The sequence below is a fragment of the Lampetra fluviatilis genome, chromosome 19, assembly GCF_964198595.1.
Source record: "Lampetra fluviatilis chromosome 19, kcLamFluv1.1, whole genome shotgun sequence".
NCBI classification, from domain to species: Eukaryota; Metazoa; Chordata; class Hyperoartia; order Petromyzontiformes; family Petromyzontidae; genus Lampetra; species Lampetra fluviatilis.
Window position 1 is genome coordinate 12998958 of NC_136293.1, and position 16694 is coordinate 13015651.

General features: G+C 44.6%; 1 protein-coding gene across 1 annotated transcript in view; it reads left to right on the top strand.

The window, feature by feature from the left end:
- LOC144937698 (AF4/FMR2 family member 4-like) overlaps positions 1-16694 on the top strand; it is a 62950-nt gene that overhangs the window by 6130 nt on the left and 40126 nt on the right. The window lies entirely within an intron of this gene.

Here is a 16694-nt window from a genome sequence, read left to right on the forward strand (position 1 = left end):
AGGCCGGACAACCCTCCCCCTTGACTGTGAAACACACACACAGATCATCAAAACAAACGGGGCAAGGCAGCCCAACAAAAAGACCTTTGTGCAATAATTGTTATAGCTGTGGAACAAGTTTGAAACCCATTTAAAAACCATTTGCATCTCATAATCAATGTTGACACATTTAAACCTTACCGTATGAAACATCTTCCACGGTCTTTATTGTTTTCTTATTCCGCGGACGTTTTTATTGTTGCACATTTTTGTCTATTGGCAGACGTAAAATAGTTGTTTACCCCAAAACACGAGTTTTGAAACCGATCCATGATGCACTTGCAAGCTTGGTGTTTGGTGGGCGGGAACCGCAGTAGGTCTCAATCGGTGGACAACAATATCCATGTCCTTGGTTCATGACAAAATAATCCCATGCGTCCTACAACGCCTCCTAAGTGGCCAGACGCGCATGGGAGATATCAGGCGAAGAACGTGTTGTTCATTGCTTCTTCTTCGTCTGTTGTTTGGGCGGCTGGCTGGCTGGCTGCATTTACAAGATGTCCAGGTGAATGCCGTAAAACAATGAAATAATTGCTCGAGTGCTCGCGGAGATTTTGGGTAAATGCTGCGTACTGTGTTTAGTCTCTTAGCCCCCCACCACCACCCAGCACACCTCTTCTGCACGCCGAAAAGTTGGCTTCAGTTGCTGCTGCTGCCACCGACTGGATGAAAATGGAGGGCAGTGAAACGAAAGTGGGGGGTGGGGAGCGATGGGAATGACACCGCCCTTAAGCCGCCTGGAGGCATCAGCGCCGTGTGCTTTATATACACGCAAGCTGCACGGTTTGGATATGACCCAGAACACAACTTCTGCAGGCTCCCCGTTGATTTCGGATACATCTTTATCATAATCGCAGCACCGAAAAGGCATGTCAACAGCAATGCATTAGTTTGAATGCATTCCGCTCAACCGTCTTATTTACGCTTGCCGCTATTTATCGACGGTCTTCTCTTTTTTTATTGAGGTTTAACCGCCGTGTGTTGTTGAGGAAGTGCAACGTGATGTCGCGAAATAAAGGTGTATGAAAGGGAAATACTTGAAATAAAATATTATTGGGTCTAATAATGGCATCATGATAAATAATGGCCTCTGAATTTGGTTGGGTTTTTCAATGCTCCGTAAAACGCTTGCCGCACGGTTAAGTGTGCTATAAATACATGACGTGAAAACATATTAAACTCAAGAATAAAACAGATTGGGTAGAGTTTGCCTTCTACAGCACAGCGCATGGCTGCTAACAGCCTTTGGAATGCGAATATGATTGGTCAAGGGCTCTTGGCAGTGCTTTTTATTGAGGTCAGTTGGGCACACAGGAACATGCTTGCACAAACCATAACAGGCCACTTATGCAGAACATTCTGTACACGTGTGTGTGTCTGTGCGAGTTGTTTTATAAAAGCCTGCCATGAAAAATACTACCCTTCGGGAATGCTTGTTCGTGGTTGCCTAGCCAATCCACGCATGCAGGGTACGTGGTAGTACAAAATAAAATGTATTAAAGAAGGCCGAGCGTCAACATCAATGGACCCTACCAATAACAGCTTGGTGTACATTTTGACAATGGCATGTTGCCGTGGTGGAATGGTCCCACCCCACTGGACTTGCAATCTCGAGGTTTGCCAGTTTGATCCGCTGGTGCAGCAGTTAAAATTAAGCGAAATTGTCCTAAATCCCACCACCACCACCACCCGGCTCGCCTCTTTCCACCCAGCAACGTAAATGTACAGCTACGGTTCGTCGATTAGCAGGGCGCGTGCGGTGGGATAAAGTGAGGGTACTCCCACTTCCAAAAGTTTGCCCAGACCCTTTGCACCAGCAGTGCTCCGAGCAAGAAATTGCAGGGCTGCACCTTTACCACCACCAAAATATAGGCAAAAATATAAGTACAAATTTTCTCCCCCAAAAAAGATTATTTTGTATTATAATGTATTTGTATTAATTTCATTCGTTTGATTAGCTGCAGCGGTTGAGTTTGCCATGTACAGTGCTGATGTATTATCTGTGGATATGTACGTAACGGCCCAAACTGATTTCCCCAGTAGTATTAGCATGTATTCGTGTGAAAGGCATTCTTTACTTATCAACAATTATGTTCACACCATACTGGTGCGGCTATTACATCTCGGCTCTTAAAGTTATTCTCCAAACTGCAACTCATGCAATTATTATACTACTTAGCCTTTAAATCATTTTAACTTTTCTTCTTGCTATGTTGGCCCCAACATTAGAAGTTGTTGTTTTACAATAATGCGGCTTTATGCTGTACAGTAACACGCAGAGGAAGTATGTTCCTCCCCCAAGCCTCTCATTTTATTCCAGCCACATCGGATAGAGCGATGCGTTTCATTAATTGATCCGTGCTAGCATGCCAACTCTTTCACTATACAACCTTAGAGCCAATGCCATGACACCACCGACATAAATATCCCTCTGCAGTCTGGCACACAAGTGGTGGGAGGGAGGGGAGGGAGAGCTCGGTGGGTGGCCAGCTACCACTCCTGCTCTCTCGCATTAGCCAAGCTCTATTTTTATTTACCTCTTCAGACTTAGCTGACCTGCAGGAAACCCTCGCCGGGTGACAGGCTGAGCCGCCACACGAGGCCATACAGCGACGGGCATAGCCTCTCCGTCACCTCCTTGACCCCTACCGTCCTCAAAAGTGTAAAGTTTACTGGTGAAATTTACTGCACAGTAAACGGCATGCCTTACGGGGCCCTGGGTAGTTTATGAAGCACTTGTTGATTGCCTGCTCTGTGCCCTTCGAGTTGTTCTTTGTGCATCCAAGCGGTGAACACCATTCCATTATCCAAGGCTAGCACATGACTGTCCTACTCAAAGGTTAAGAGGTCACTGTGGCCCAATGTTGCTGTTGATGCGAAAAAACAACGCGTCATCTCTTTCTGCTGCCGCTTCCCGCAGCTGTTGCGCAGTCGACACCCAACCTCCAAAGTCCGCTCTTAATCTCATCGGCATCACCATTTGGCTTTAGGTCTTCCCCCCTTGGTTGCCGAGCTGTTGACGCGACCTCCAATGGTGGTTGTCCTCAGTAGCCTGCCCTCCCCGTCCTGAACACGTTCCTCTTCCTGAATGCGGTCCATAGCTTCGTGTTAATTGTGATCTGTCAAGCCCGATCGGTGTAACGGGCACATGCCAATTGATATCACAAATATCCTGAATCCACTTCCGCGATGATCGGCTATGAAAGTGTAATTTATTTATTAGCTTTTCCACCCCTACTGGAGCAGTGACTTGGGGATGGTTAGAGCCCTAATTTTAAGAGCGAGAGAGCCGTTGTAAGTACTGCATTTTATGAGGTAGTGTTGTAATTTCCAGCATGGGGTTTAATTAGCCTTTACCCTGGCATCTTGTGGTGAGTGCTTGTGTTCTGCTGTCGCACCTACACGAGCAAGTCTGACAACGGACTGGGGCTCATTCCTTTCGCAAAAAATTCATGCTGGTGGGGGTTGGCAGCGATGGTGGTGCTAAAAATAACGTCAATCCTGCCCGATGGTGTTACTTTGGTCCTCAACAAGTTCTCCGCATCAACCCTCTGGAATGATGACATCGAGGTTTAAACATATCCACCACGGCAGTGCCCTGTGACACAAAATAAAGATGCTTGAGTCGTCAAGGACATAATGTTTCAACAATTAATATTAGTTCTTACGCTCCTGATGCACGCATTAAATCACGCTTTTGGGGCAGCAGTTGGGGGCCTCAAATTTTAATGGACCCCCAAAAATAGATTATGATGCTTAGACGCAATACTTTGGCACTATAATGAATCCTACAGTGGTAATCGATATCACAACAAAACTGTGTTTTACCAGCAGTTACAGGCCAAAATTAAACTTGTATATTCATCTTGGCATTCAAATTCCTATATCACATTAAAAACTGAAAATAACCAAGGTGAATAGCAATGAGATGTTTGACATTGAGGATGGGTGGTGGTATAAAGACAGTACATGGTAAGAACTGAATATTTAAAGAGGTGCCCCAAAAACTTTAAAGTTCTGTTCACCCATCACACTTATACACCCATCACACTTATACAGCCCTGCATCTAACAATTGTTTGATAATTATAATTTACGGGAATTATGCAAACGCTACCTTTGCATTCGTGGAACGACCGAAGAGGAAAAAAAGACCTGAAATATTCTTTATTAGAATCGTGAATCCGAGTCATGACGGCGAATTGAGTCACTAGTAGGGGGGGGGGGCGTGGGGACACATTTTTAAATTCCTGATAATTAGAAATGTGCCGTGTTATGGACTGCTGCTGTGGTGGGGGGGGGGGGTGCGCGCCAAGGCCGGCGTGCCTAGGCTGGTGTCACAAAGCAGTGCAGTGCGCGCAGAATTCGGGGCACTTCCAGCAGGGGTTAGGCTGGCGTGAGTGCCTGTGTTGGTACAGGTATGCGGGCACCGCTAATGTAACTACAGGTGCCTGCAATAGCACGCCGCGGCCAAGTGACCCTGGCGCGGCAGAGTTTGGCGTCTACGTGTACAGTTTGCCACGGGCCCTTTAGCCCGGCGATCACCGGGGTAGCTTTGCCCGCCCACCGCCTGCCTTGCCCGCCCTGCCCGCCTTGCCCTGGCCAAGCAACGTGGTGGTGGGGGGGGCATCAGTCCCGCTATGTACAGCACGACGGTGCAGTCGGATGTGCCATTGTTAGTTGCATGCCGCCATGAGCACGGCACTGTGACGTCATGCGGCGTGGCGGCCTCAATGGTCGGTGATGTAACTTTGTGATGACAACCAGAGTCGTGCTTTAGACACTCGCCTATGTTTGTTGTTTTAGCTGGTCTCAGCTGGTGGATGATACCTGTGAAATAGCATTGTTTAGTCCCTCGCACCTGCTCCACACATCTTAGCGTGGTGAAGGTGAAGGGAATTTTTAAATGTTTTAATCTGCAGCTACTTTATTGTGTAAAAACGTGCAACCATTGTATTCGGCGCATGATCATTGTTCTCTGACATCATTCTCAAGCCCACGTGGCGTCACGCGCAAGCTAATCACAAGTGCCGGCAGATGGATGGATAATTGGAGAGTTTATATATTCATGCGCATACAGCTAAACACACAGTGTGGTGATTTAAACCACGATGCAATGCAGGTGCCTATAACAATGTAAATGAAATGGATCATCTTCGGTGCCATCGCGAACGAGACGCTGTTGAAAGTCTCTCCTGGCAGTGTCGGCGCAGTCTCGTGGCCACTTTCGGACCCCAGGGAAGTCTTGACGCGGCAAAATGTAATTGCTAAGCCTCGGCCTTGATGAAGTAATAAGTAATGATACAGTGTTGCAACAATAGCAAGACTGTGATGTCATGCGTCTTCAATTGCCGTTGGCGGTGACATTGTTTAGATCGTTACGTGGTTAATTGGTTTAATGAAGGCATTGAAGTTCGCATTTGGTGCACTCGTCAAAACCACCTTGCCATCGTGGTTGTATACAGTGTGTACTGTATCAGTACAGTGTGCACTCAGTATACAGTGTGTACTGTACCAGTAGTGTGTACTGTCTGTATACAGTGTGTACTGTATCAGTACAGTGTATATCGTTTTGTATACAGTGTTTAATGTACCCGTACAGTGCATCGCGTATGTATACAGTGCGTACTGTATCAGTAGTGTGTATCTTTTTGTATACAGTGCGTACTGTATCAGTACAGTGTGTATCGTGCCTGTATACAGTGTGCACTGTATCGGTACCGCGCGTATCGTGTTTGCGTACAGTGTGTACTGTATCAGTATACACTGTATCGTGACAATAGGTTTTTTCCCCTTTTTTTGGCAACAAAACAGCTGTGTTGAGATGTTAAAACACCAAACTGAGACCTTTTACAAGTAATCACGTGTGCATTCACCACAATACTTGTGGTCAGAATGCAAACAAAAAACGTACTCTGATAATAAATGCGTTGTCCTTGAAACTGATTGGTCCACACCAATGTGTGTACAGTGTCGGTGTACAGTGTGTACAGTGCGCACAGTGCCGGTGTACAGTGTGCACCTATCGGTGTACAGTGTATCGTCATTAAGCTGGCCAATCGCGAGGTAATAAACGTAGAGCGGTACTGAGTGTTCTGGTTGATGCGTAATAAACGTAGAGCAGTACTTAGTGTTCTGGTTGATGCGTAGCAGCATGCTGCAGAGTTGTGCGTGCCAGCTGGGAGCGGTATTAATAGTTATGTTTGCTTGACGCGAGGTGAGGTCAACGTATAAAGGTGCAGATGCACACACACGACAGGACGGGACGTTTGGCATCCGATCAGCGCGGTTGACTACGTATGGTGCTAAAGAAGTTCAACATCCGTACATTGTAAAATTCGACACAATTACTTTTCATTTGCATTCTTTTTTCCTGTTGGGGTTAATCTTAATTTCTGGGGTTAATCTCAATTTCTGGGGTTAGTATCTGAATACATCATTCTTACACTGTAACACAAAGATTTTACTTTGCAATCCAAAAGTAAGGCATGGAGAATGGATCCTCTGCTTGTAAAATGCATATCACCCCCTGCACAGAGCACGCTCTTTGTTATCTGTTTGCTGTGATCTTCTGTAGCACATGCAGCATAGTGTGGCTGGTGCCGTGCCACATACAGCAACTTCTAGGCAGGTGGGTTTCTTTGGGTGCTTCTCTATCACCAGCTGGTTTCAAATTATCAAAAGCACTGCCCGTGCATTCCCCTTAATCAAGAAGTTTGGTGGCCCCGTGATCCTTTTAATCTTCAATATCGGCCTCTAAGCCCGTGCTCCGTTTTATTGGCTGCAGAACGATCGTACCAAACTGCAGCATTTCTGCCGCTTAATCTTTAAATGGTGACCAGCAGTGATACAGGGGAGAATGCTATCAATGCCATCTGGTTTGCCATTCCTTCTGCACAGTCTACGACGAACGAAGCACAGCACATCTGTTGCAGGGCCAGGTGTGCCACAGTCTGACTCGGACTCATTTTACCGTCACTGGGGATTTGAGACAATGGCATCTCCCGTGTCCCCCCCCGCCACCGCCCCCCTGGCACGGTTCAACAGTTGTTGCAGCAGCGTGTGTGTGGGTCAGGTGAAAAAGATGCGCTGAGCTTCACCCCCTGAGAACAGAAGAGATGGGGCTGTTATCACGGGGCACTTTCTGTGCCCCCCCCCCCCTTTAAATACGAGGGTGTGCGAAGTAGATTGACACTCAAAAGACAGACACGTCCTAAAACTGACGTTTGGTAACACGGAACTCCCGCGTCATGGAGCAGCGGTACCAGAATGGACTCGGACGTGCCAATGCTTTGACTGTTAAGCAGGGATACATGGCGAAATTCTGTTGGCAAGGTGCTTTCGGTAGAATGTGTATCCCTGATCACCTGGTCGTGCGTTTATATTGGCACTCCGTTCTGTTTTTGGAGTACGTTTTCGCCACAGGGTGTACGAAATCGTTGTGCAATGTTGCATTTATTTTCAGCTGCATTTTTAGATTGTTGTAAGGCTCAACATGTTTGCCAAACACCGTCTATTTGGCGGGGATTATGTTTTTAGAGTATACACTTTATATTGTTTTTTTCCAAAGCTGTAAGCTTGATAGCTTCATTAAACCACACACCGCTTGTTGTTTACACGTCGGGGGTGGGGAGGGGAGGAGTCCCGTTTGCTTTGGTTGAATATTTTCTACACGTGATTGAATTTCACTCAGCCAAACCACATCATGTTTGTAAGGCAAGTCTGCAAACAGCTTCATAGCAAAGACGCTATTGTGTCTTTATGTGGAGCCTTATTCATTGCGAATGCCTACCATGTCCACGACAGCGGCACATGACCCGCTTGACTTATCCAAAGTCACCGAAGGATTTCGTAGAGATGCATCTTATCGGCGGTTGTATGTGCGGCACATCGGGATCGCTCGGCCACTTAAGCCGAGAAACTGGCACTTTAATTTAGGGTGGCAAGTGCTTCGGGTCTCGTCCGTCGTGCCAGCTCTCAGACTTGCGTGTGCGATTTTTCTGGACCCTTTGGGATATTCAGGTTATAGCATACAGCTGTCATGTCAAGGCTGCCAGCCAATCGAAATAGTAGTACTTATATCATCTTCCCAAGGGATAAGAACCTTAAATGGAATGATGTTTCGTGTCAGACATTGTTTTGTTATGTAACATTGTCTAGCCAATCCCTTCGTTAGTTTGCCTTTCCAACTCTCCTGTTGCCTAGTTGTGTGCGAGTCGGCCACCAATTAGTCTAAGGACCCCCGCCCCCCGTGCACAATGAAGCAGTGCAGGCAGCCGTATTGCTTCCACGATGTCGACATTAAATAAATACCCCGACGGTGCACCGGAGACGGTCATTGCGAATAAAGCAAAAAGATCTGCAGTGCTGCTCGCTTTCTCGCTTGCTTCACGTTTTCAGTGATTTTATGCTGTGGAGTTTGCTTGAAAAGACTGTGAATAGGATAAATAGGTGCTACAAATGTAAGTAATAAATGTAGCATTTTAAACAACATAACCATAGCCACCTTTGATAAAAACAAAAGCATTATAGTAATAAATGTACTTAAATATTTTTTCGAATAGTAATCCGACCACGGGGCTCGGTGGTAAAGTGAGGAGTTGTTCGGAATCTGAAAGTTGTGAGTTTAAATCCTGGTTGGGGGGTTCTCTTGTGCTGAACGGTGTGACATCTTGTAAGCTCTGAAAACGCACTTAGTAATAGTCAGAGTACTAATAACTACTTATAAGAGCACTAACAATTGCAACAGCAGAGCAATTTAGGAGTGCTGGGGTATGTAGATGTCTAATATTCTTGCAGTGTATAAGCTGGTCGTTCATCCCTGAGCGACTGAACCTGGAAACACATGCAACGCATCCCCCCCAACAGGGATGGACGCGAATGGTTTGTTTATGCTGTGAGTGGAGCCACACCTGGTATGGCCCAAAGGTGTCTCACACACACAGCGTGCCCAATTGATTTAGCGTGCTTCGCCTCCGAACTCATCAATCATGCGGTGGCTGCAGTTCACTAGTGGTCATAGCAGCCAGGTGATGAACAAGTCCTGCACCTGGACATCATTGATTCATGACTCGTTCAATGTGCAGTGCCCCCTCCCGTTCCCCACCCACCCACTTTCCCCAGAACTTTCCTAACATGCTCCTGAAATATAAACAGAGGGAAGGGAGTTCACATGCTCCTTTCACCTTTGGCCCAAGTCAGCCTTTGTCAGATATTTGTAGGAGTTTTAAATATCTTTATTAGTGCATCTTTTCTCATGGAGAATATTGTCTGGCGAGGAAAGGCACGATTAAGCCAAATTAACGGTAAAACCAGTGGAAATTCCAGATTAGCATGACAGGGGAAAGTTTGTCTATAGGGGCCACTGTTGATTGAAAACACAAGTGCGGAATAATGATCCAAAACTGTCGGTGAAGTGTGGGCGTTGTGGAGTAAGCAAGGCGTGCAAAATTTACTCCCCTGCTAATTTCTGTTCTAAAAACTCCTTTAAAGTGTTGCTTTTCATGTCTCTCGCCTGCATTCGAACTGTACGTACACATGTGATAATTAAATGCAGATTCATGAGCGAGCCTGTAAATTAATAGCTTGTGCAAGTCGCAATGGACAGTGTCGCAGCACGGCTGTCTGACGCTATAATTTCAGGTTGCACGTGGAACGCATTGCAGACGTCGGTACGAGCACCGAAACGAGTTCATTATTTAAAAAAACTGAAACTTTAGTAAAGTCGAAAGCCCATGAACACTGGTGGCAGAATATTGTGAAATGAGTTGTGTGTGTTTTTAAAGCTCTCCAACGAGGCAAGGTATTGTGCCACATGATTTGAATAATGCAGTGTGCTGCCTATTACCACCGTCATGTTATTGTGAAATCTACGTGTGCGCTCTGGGGATTTGAACAATTAGATCCTTACTGCCTCTGCTAGGGTTGCGTGAATCCAAGTGAGCATAATCCTAATTCCTTACAGATTTGTTTTTGAATTCCTTGTGTGGTGTTGATGATTTACTGCCCACAGGAAAAGCTCTGCAAATTATAATTTTACTTGGCAGGGCCTCCAAGTCTACACCATCATGGCAGTTCATGTTGGCTGCAGGGCCACCAGTGGTTAGTGGCACGGTGGGGTGTTTTTGGCTCCAGGGACCCACATTTGTATAGCCCCGTAGGATGTAGATAGGCCCTTGTGCAGGGAAATGGCTTCTGAGTTTTCATTTTTCTCCAGAGCCCAGATTTGTATCTCTGCCTTCTTCCTTTGTTCACCTGGAAAGTGTTTACTTACGGTTGGCGGGCTGCTGTGTGATGGACGTACGGTGCTCATTTTGAGGTACAGATATCCATGACAGGCCACTTTGCTTATAGCCAGAATATTTAACATGAAATTCGTAAACATGAATACTAATATGAGGATAGGTTTTCCCCCTTTTTTTCTGGCAACAAAACAGGTGTTAAGATGTTAAAACACCACACTGAAACCTTTTACAAGGAATCATGTCTGCATTAACCACATATACTTGTGGTGAAAATACAAACAAAAACATGCTCTGACAGTATATGCATTGTCTTTGAAACTGATTGGTCCACACTAATTTTCAAGTGTTTGTGCATTAATATGTGCATTCATATATGGTGTGCATGTTAAGACAAGTCAAAATTGTCTTTGCTGAAATGAGCAATGGGGTTTTCCTCATCTCTGTTGACAGTCCTCAGCTGGTGGTGACCACTGATGAATAAACAACAGTGTACTGTATATATTATGTGTTTATGTACTGGAAATGTGTAGCTGGTGTGCGTGTTTGTCAAATGTGGTCAAATATAATAGACACGATCCAATCACCATAGCCTCCTGTGTGTCATTTTAATTTAACGGGGACCGAAAGCATCAGGATGCGTGGTGAGTGAAAGTCCACGTGCACTGTATGCGAGCGTGGCCACATCTTGTTCTAACACGTGCCCTTTTGGACGCTATCTTTCTCGCCGTGGGGAAACGCACGCACGCTGGACTTGCTGGCACTTACACCAAGCGTACAATGATTATACATGAGTCATACGACACAACCACATTGACTCGAATCGTAGAGGTAAAGTGAGTTGCTAAACAATTGGAGAATGGTGTTTTGAAATTTGCGTTCTCTGAATTAGTTCACACAGCCGATGGAGCTTGTATATATGTTGTTAATGCAATGAGGTGTTTTTTGTGCTATTTATTCATGTATTTTATAAACGTATGGCTTCCTGGTCATGTATGACTTAATGTTGCCATTGTCGCTGCCTGCCTGCCTGCCTTGCAGTGAAGTGGTGTTTTGAGTAACTGTTGTGAGATTTTCTTTTTTTACATCACGTTATTGACTTGCACGGCACCAATCTTTCGGCAGGGGTGGTCGGGTTTTGTTAACAGCGTGGTTTAAAGACGCTTGCCGGTTTGTTGCAAGGCCATGTGGGTGTGCGCTTCAGTGGGCATTGTTGTTGAAGCACTTGGAAGATAACTTCTAGACCTTTCCGTGACTTCACATTACAGAACTTGGAAGGGGCGTGCCATGGAGCCCCCCATGTCAATGTTTTCCAAATGTGTTCTGCAGTGTGCATGGTCAAGCCGTGCCACTTGGAGCTCTGGATCGACATTATAGCAACAATTATAGTTAAATACCTGCGTCAAACCTCATAATCATGCTCATTACCTGTCAAGCAAAACCTCACTTGGCAGTATGCTAATAAATTGTATACCAACTCTGCCACTCCAATCTCATATGCTTGGTTCTTTCGGTAAAGTCACGTAGATAGAAAGCAAAAATACATTTAAAATAATAAAAGCAAAAAAACGCAATAAAAATAGTAAACTAAAATAAAAAGAATTTACAAATATTAATAAATTGGTGGGCTTTTTTATTTTTTTATTTTTTTACTGTTTTTATTGTGTTTCTTTTGATTTTATTATTTTCAATTATTTTTAGTTTTCATTATTTTTATATATATTTTATCTACGTGACTTTACCGAAAGAACCAAGCATATGAATCCCTGCAGTCACGAAAGTTTAAAGTAAAGAACGCTCCCATCTCAGTTTGTCACTGTTGACTGGGTTCATTGTTTTATGGGAAACTAATTTTAGGTCCAAACTTTTTTTGCACCCAGAGCTAAGACACAAGCATCTGTAGAGCTGATACCAGCATTCTCCAAGTCATTTTGGACAGGAGCCACCAATATAGTATTTATATTATTTTAATAGGGCCCTTGTCTCCACTACTCTACGGTGTGGTGTGCCGGTTTAGAGTTATCTGTTATTAAATATAAAAACATGTGTTTGCCATTGGAACAAGTGTTGAAGGATGATGCAGATAACCTTCATATTCTTCCCCTCCATTATTAAATGAAAATTTGACTCATCTGAGACAGATTCATTATTGACAACAGAGATAAGTGTTACTTTGCTTTGGCGTGTTGGCTACGTACGGTGCGAAAGAAGTTCATTATACGTACAACCCTTGACCGAATTTTTAAATTACTTATATGGAATCTAGCTTTGGACATAGTTAGAATTCACAAGGTGACAGGTTCAATTCCTGATCAGACGTTGACTCAATGCTTTATCCCTATGTGGATGATAAAATGAGGACCTCTTTATGGGAAGTCAACATTTTGGTTTTCTTATAGCCTGGCCCCCTTGACAGTAATGCACAATTTCCACCACTGCCTCAAGGCTGTAAGCCAATAAGCACTGCCACATGCTCTTTTTAGTCGGGGAAACATTTACTTTTTTTTGATAAATCCAAATATTTAGCAAGAGAAAATAGGTAGATATTTAGTCTACAATTATGTGTCTGCAGTATGCGTATAGCAGATGGTTAGGATAGAAATTAAAGGAACCTGATTATGGTTAAGCACAGTTTTTGTTCCACCTCATTACACGTGATTAATTAACGAAGCGCTAAAGCACACGCAATATACCTGTAAAAAAAAAAATCTAAATTGATTCTCGTTGCAATCCTGAGCCAAACGAGTACAGATGTTTCACGGTCACGCTGACCTGCCCACACACCCTGCCTCGCTGCACGAACATCGCCGTCAATGGACAATGATTGCCGCAGTCTCCCTCGCGTTAGAACGCTGGCTCCCCTTGATCCCGGCTCTCGAATGTTCTCTGGGTTTCAGACGACGATGGGTTGTGGTTCGGTTACCGAGAAAGTCCTCCGTCTTCGTAGTAATCACAAGGGTGTTTCATCGGTCATGCCATTTTTCACAAGACTTGCGCATTCTTCGTTTTTTTAAGTCTTCAAACGTAGCTGTGTTTAAGAGGGGATCTGCACCTGGGCCGTGCAGGATCAAAAGCCTCGATAGATAGGTAGGAGACACGTGACGTGTCAATCTGGTATGTTGTCATAGCCGACCTCATCGCTCTGCAAACTGCAAAGCGCGCATCCCCCATATGAGCCAGCTGCCTGTACCGATTAGCGTAAGCGGAGCCTTGGGCACGTCCCACCACGTCCGAGCACACAGGAAGGCTTCCGTGTGCACAGGGGCTCATCCATGCACTGGTTTTGGTCCTCGCATTAAAAGCTGAATTACTGACAAGCATATTTTAGTGCATCTATAGTAATATGATGTTTTGACAAATATTGTAATTCAGGCTTATGTCAATTCGTGTTTATAGCAAGCTGTCACAACCAACCAAAGCATTGAATGTGTTTTTCATGCTCTGAAGGTCAGGTTATCCTTTCAAGAAACAAACAAAATTATGAAAAGGAAATTTTCGTGCAGATTGTTGGTGTATTTCTCATCCTTTAACTTTTTTTGTTATGAAGCTCATGAAATTGACAAACATCTTCAGAAATCGATTGTATTAAATCGTCAATGTAGAATTTTTTTGTCACAACAGATCCACTAATCGTCACTGGACAATTATGTAATGCAGTGTAGATCACTCTGCTGGTGTGTACTCTACAGGGTTTATTTTGCACCATTTCGTGCTCAGCTTTGTTGTTATTTTTATATTTTCTAATCGCGCGTAAAGGTCGCGGCATCAGAGCTCGTGCCATTGGCCGATCTCCGTGATCGCCCAGAGAAGCTGCTTTATTTATTCATGAGCAAAGCCTTGCATTTCTGGCCAGTTTGCAGCAGAGTTGATGTCTCCTTAACATACCAGAGTGACATCCCACGGAGATTTTTCCTTAACTACTTCAGGTACTCTAAGCCTCACGTAATAGTGCATGGGTATAAAAGAACGAACAATGGAGCACAGGGTCAGCTGTTGACTGCTCATCCGAGCCCATTGAATGATGGCAGGGCCAAAGCAATTAATCAGCTTACAGCCAAGGCCCCTGAATGGCTTAAAAACCTAGACGTCAATTTGTAACGTTAATTTCTGTTACCAAAATCAGTTTCTTAACTCTGCGATACACCGTGCGAAAGAAGAAGTTGTACGTTGGTATGCAAAAACAGTGCTCTGGAGGAGGCTGTACATATGCTCGGTGCAGTTAGGATGAATAGCTCACCTTGCTGCATCTGCGATGGAAGACATTGCATGTCGCGCTGCCAAATAACACTCGTACCTTTTTTTATTGCAATCCAGTAGGACTGATTTAAAAATGATACATCACCAAATACACTGCACTTATTGAGAGCGTTTTTAAACGCTACGCATACAGAACAATCTACGAAGGTATTTCTGATACAATTTGACAGTTGTAATTTTATGTGGACTGAAGCCTTAAAGTCAATGTAATTGTACCTTTGAAAGGTTAATTGACAGGATTGATAGGTTATTTAAACTCAAATGGAATATTAAATTGTCAAATTCGAATTTTAGGAAGTCACATTGGCTGGAACATTTCCTTGATGTAATGCTGTTACACCTGACAGCCAAAATGTTTCATATTTGATATTCCTCTCCACATCTTTTTTTGGGCAATTTTACATTCATGTATGGGTGCGATAATGTTACATATATCTTGCATTAACTGCCAAAGCTGCTTGTAACAAGTCATACACAGGTCACTTAACCTATACTCAGTTGTTCTTCATAGGTACATAAGCAGTTGTTCCAAATTGATATCATCAGTTGCCTGCGATGAAAAGCAGTGTCGTACAATAATTGTGTTGATAATGCCCTCAATCCGTTTCATGCCTCTATAAACCTTTCGCAAAGTGGAATGCATTTCTGCGTTTTTACATAGCAATGCTTAGATACCACAGTGCTAAGTTTATTTGGGCCGTTAGTTTAACGCATTAAGTTTTTAGTAATTTTTGTATTTTGCTAGTTGTGTAAGTGCAATTTCCATGCTCATGCAAGCAATGGAGTGGCGCTCATCTCCATTGGTGGCCCTGAGACTGTGATGGAAATTCCACATTCCTCTGGTGGAAGGCGGCGAGTAAAGATTGGGGGTAAGATGGCCGCCTTGCAGCTGTGGCTGTTTCCCGCTCACAACCTCCTTGTGTTTCAGTGCTGTGGTTGCCACTGACCAACCCAAACTTTCCCTGTCATCCCCTCTTCCTCCCTGCCGCTCTTATTTATTTTTCTCCCTGACCTCATTTGTTTTTGTTGCACCCCCCACCCCTTGCTATCTCCTGACCCTTGCCTGACCTTTCTTGCACGTCCTCGCCGGTCCTCGACACCACCTCATCCCATTGTTATCTCCAAAATATTCTGCCCTCAGGGCTGCAAAGAAACTCGTCTGTGCTGCCCTGGCTGCCCCTGGGATTTGTTAGTGAAGTAACCTGGCCCTCTGAGACTGCCCAAGGACTCTTTGGTGAAGGGTCGAGGCCTTCTCAAGATCCTCGGGGACTCGTTGATGTTGCCCTGGCTGCCCCCGTGGCTTCGATGTTGATGCAGGGCACTGGTAGCTTCAACTCAGGCTGTGCCCCAATCTTGCTCTGCCTCTCTGTCCTCTCTAATCATGTTCCTCTACTCTGACTCCTCCCCCCACCCCCAACCAACTTCTACACAAATATAATATTTCCATCGTTACTTTTGTAACGAGTCTTGAGATGCGTTTGTATTTATACACTATATACATCAACATTGTTGTTGTATTCTTTATAGTAATTGTTCAATAAGGGATAAAGCTTAAGTGTGGAGCACACTCAGTCATTCTCCTTATAAGGGCTACGACACAGGACACGCAAGGCAGGTGCGTGTCATACAGGTAACGCCAGTTTTGCATGACGGTGACTCGCACGTTACTGGAATCGCTCCAGAAGGGCACGCGTGTGACGTACACTGTCCAGAAAGGCCGGGTTGGCTCATTGCAGTTTTTTTTTCTTCCCCCAACTCCGCCCTCAGAAGACGCAGTGAACCCTGGACTTGCGGATTTATTTATTTTTACAGAAGTCATAAGCAACTCTGCGTGAATTAATCTTTGTTGATTGTACTTCATAAACCGAGGTTAGAACAAGTGCTCCGTGCCAGCACAATGTTCCCAACCTGTTAAACGGTGCAGGCGTGTAAAATAAAAACTGTGCCGAGTGGGGTTTTTGAAGTTGTGCTGTTGGGTAGCTCTCGCTCCGATGTGTGTGTGTTTAGGTCGTACAGTGTGGGGTTGGGAAAGGATTCTGACGTTTTGCTGCACGTTGCTGCCACGAGCTTCTAAAGTGCAGTTGCTTCAGAAGCTCCCCCCAGCACTTGAAGTGAAATGCTCTCAGCATGAAAACAAAACCTGTACAATTTTTGGTCA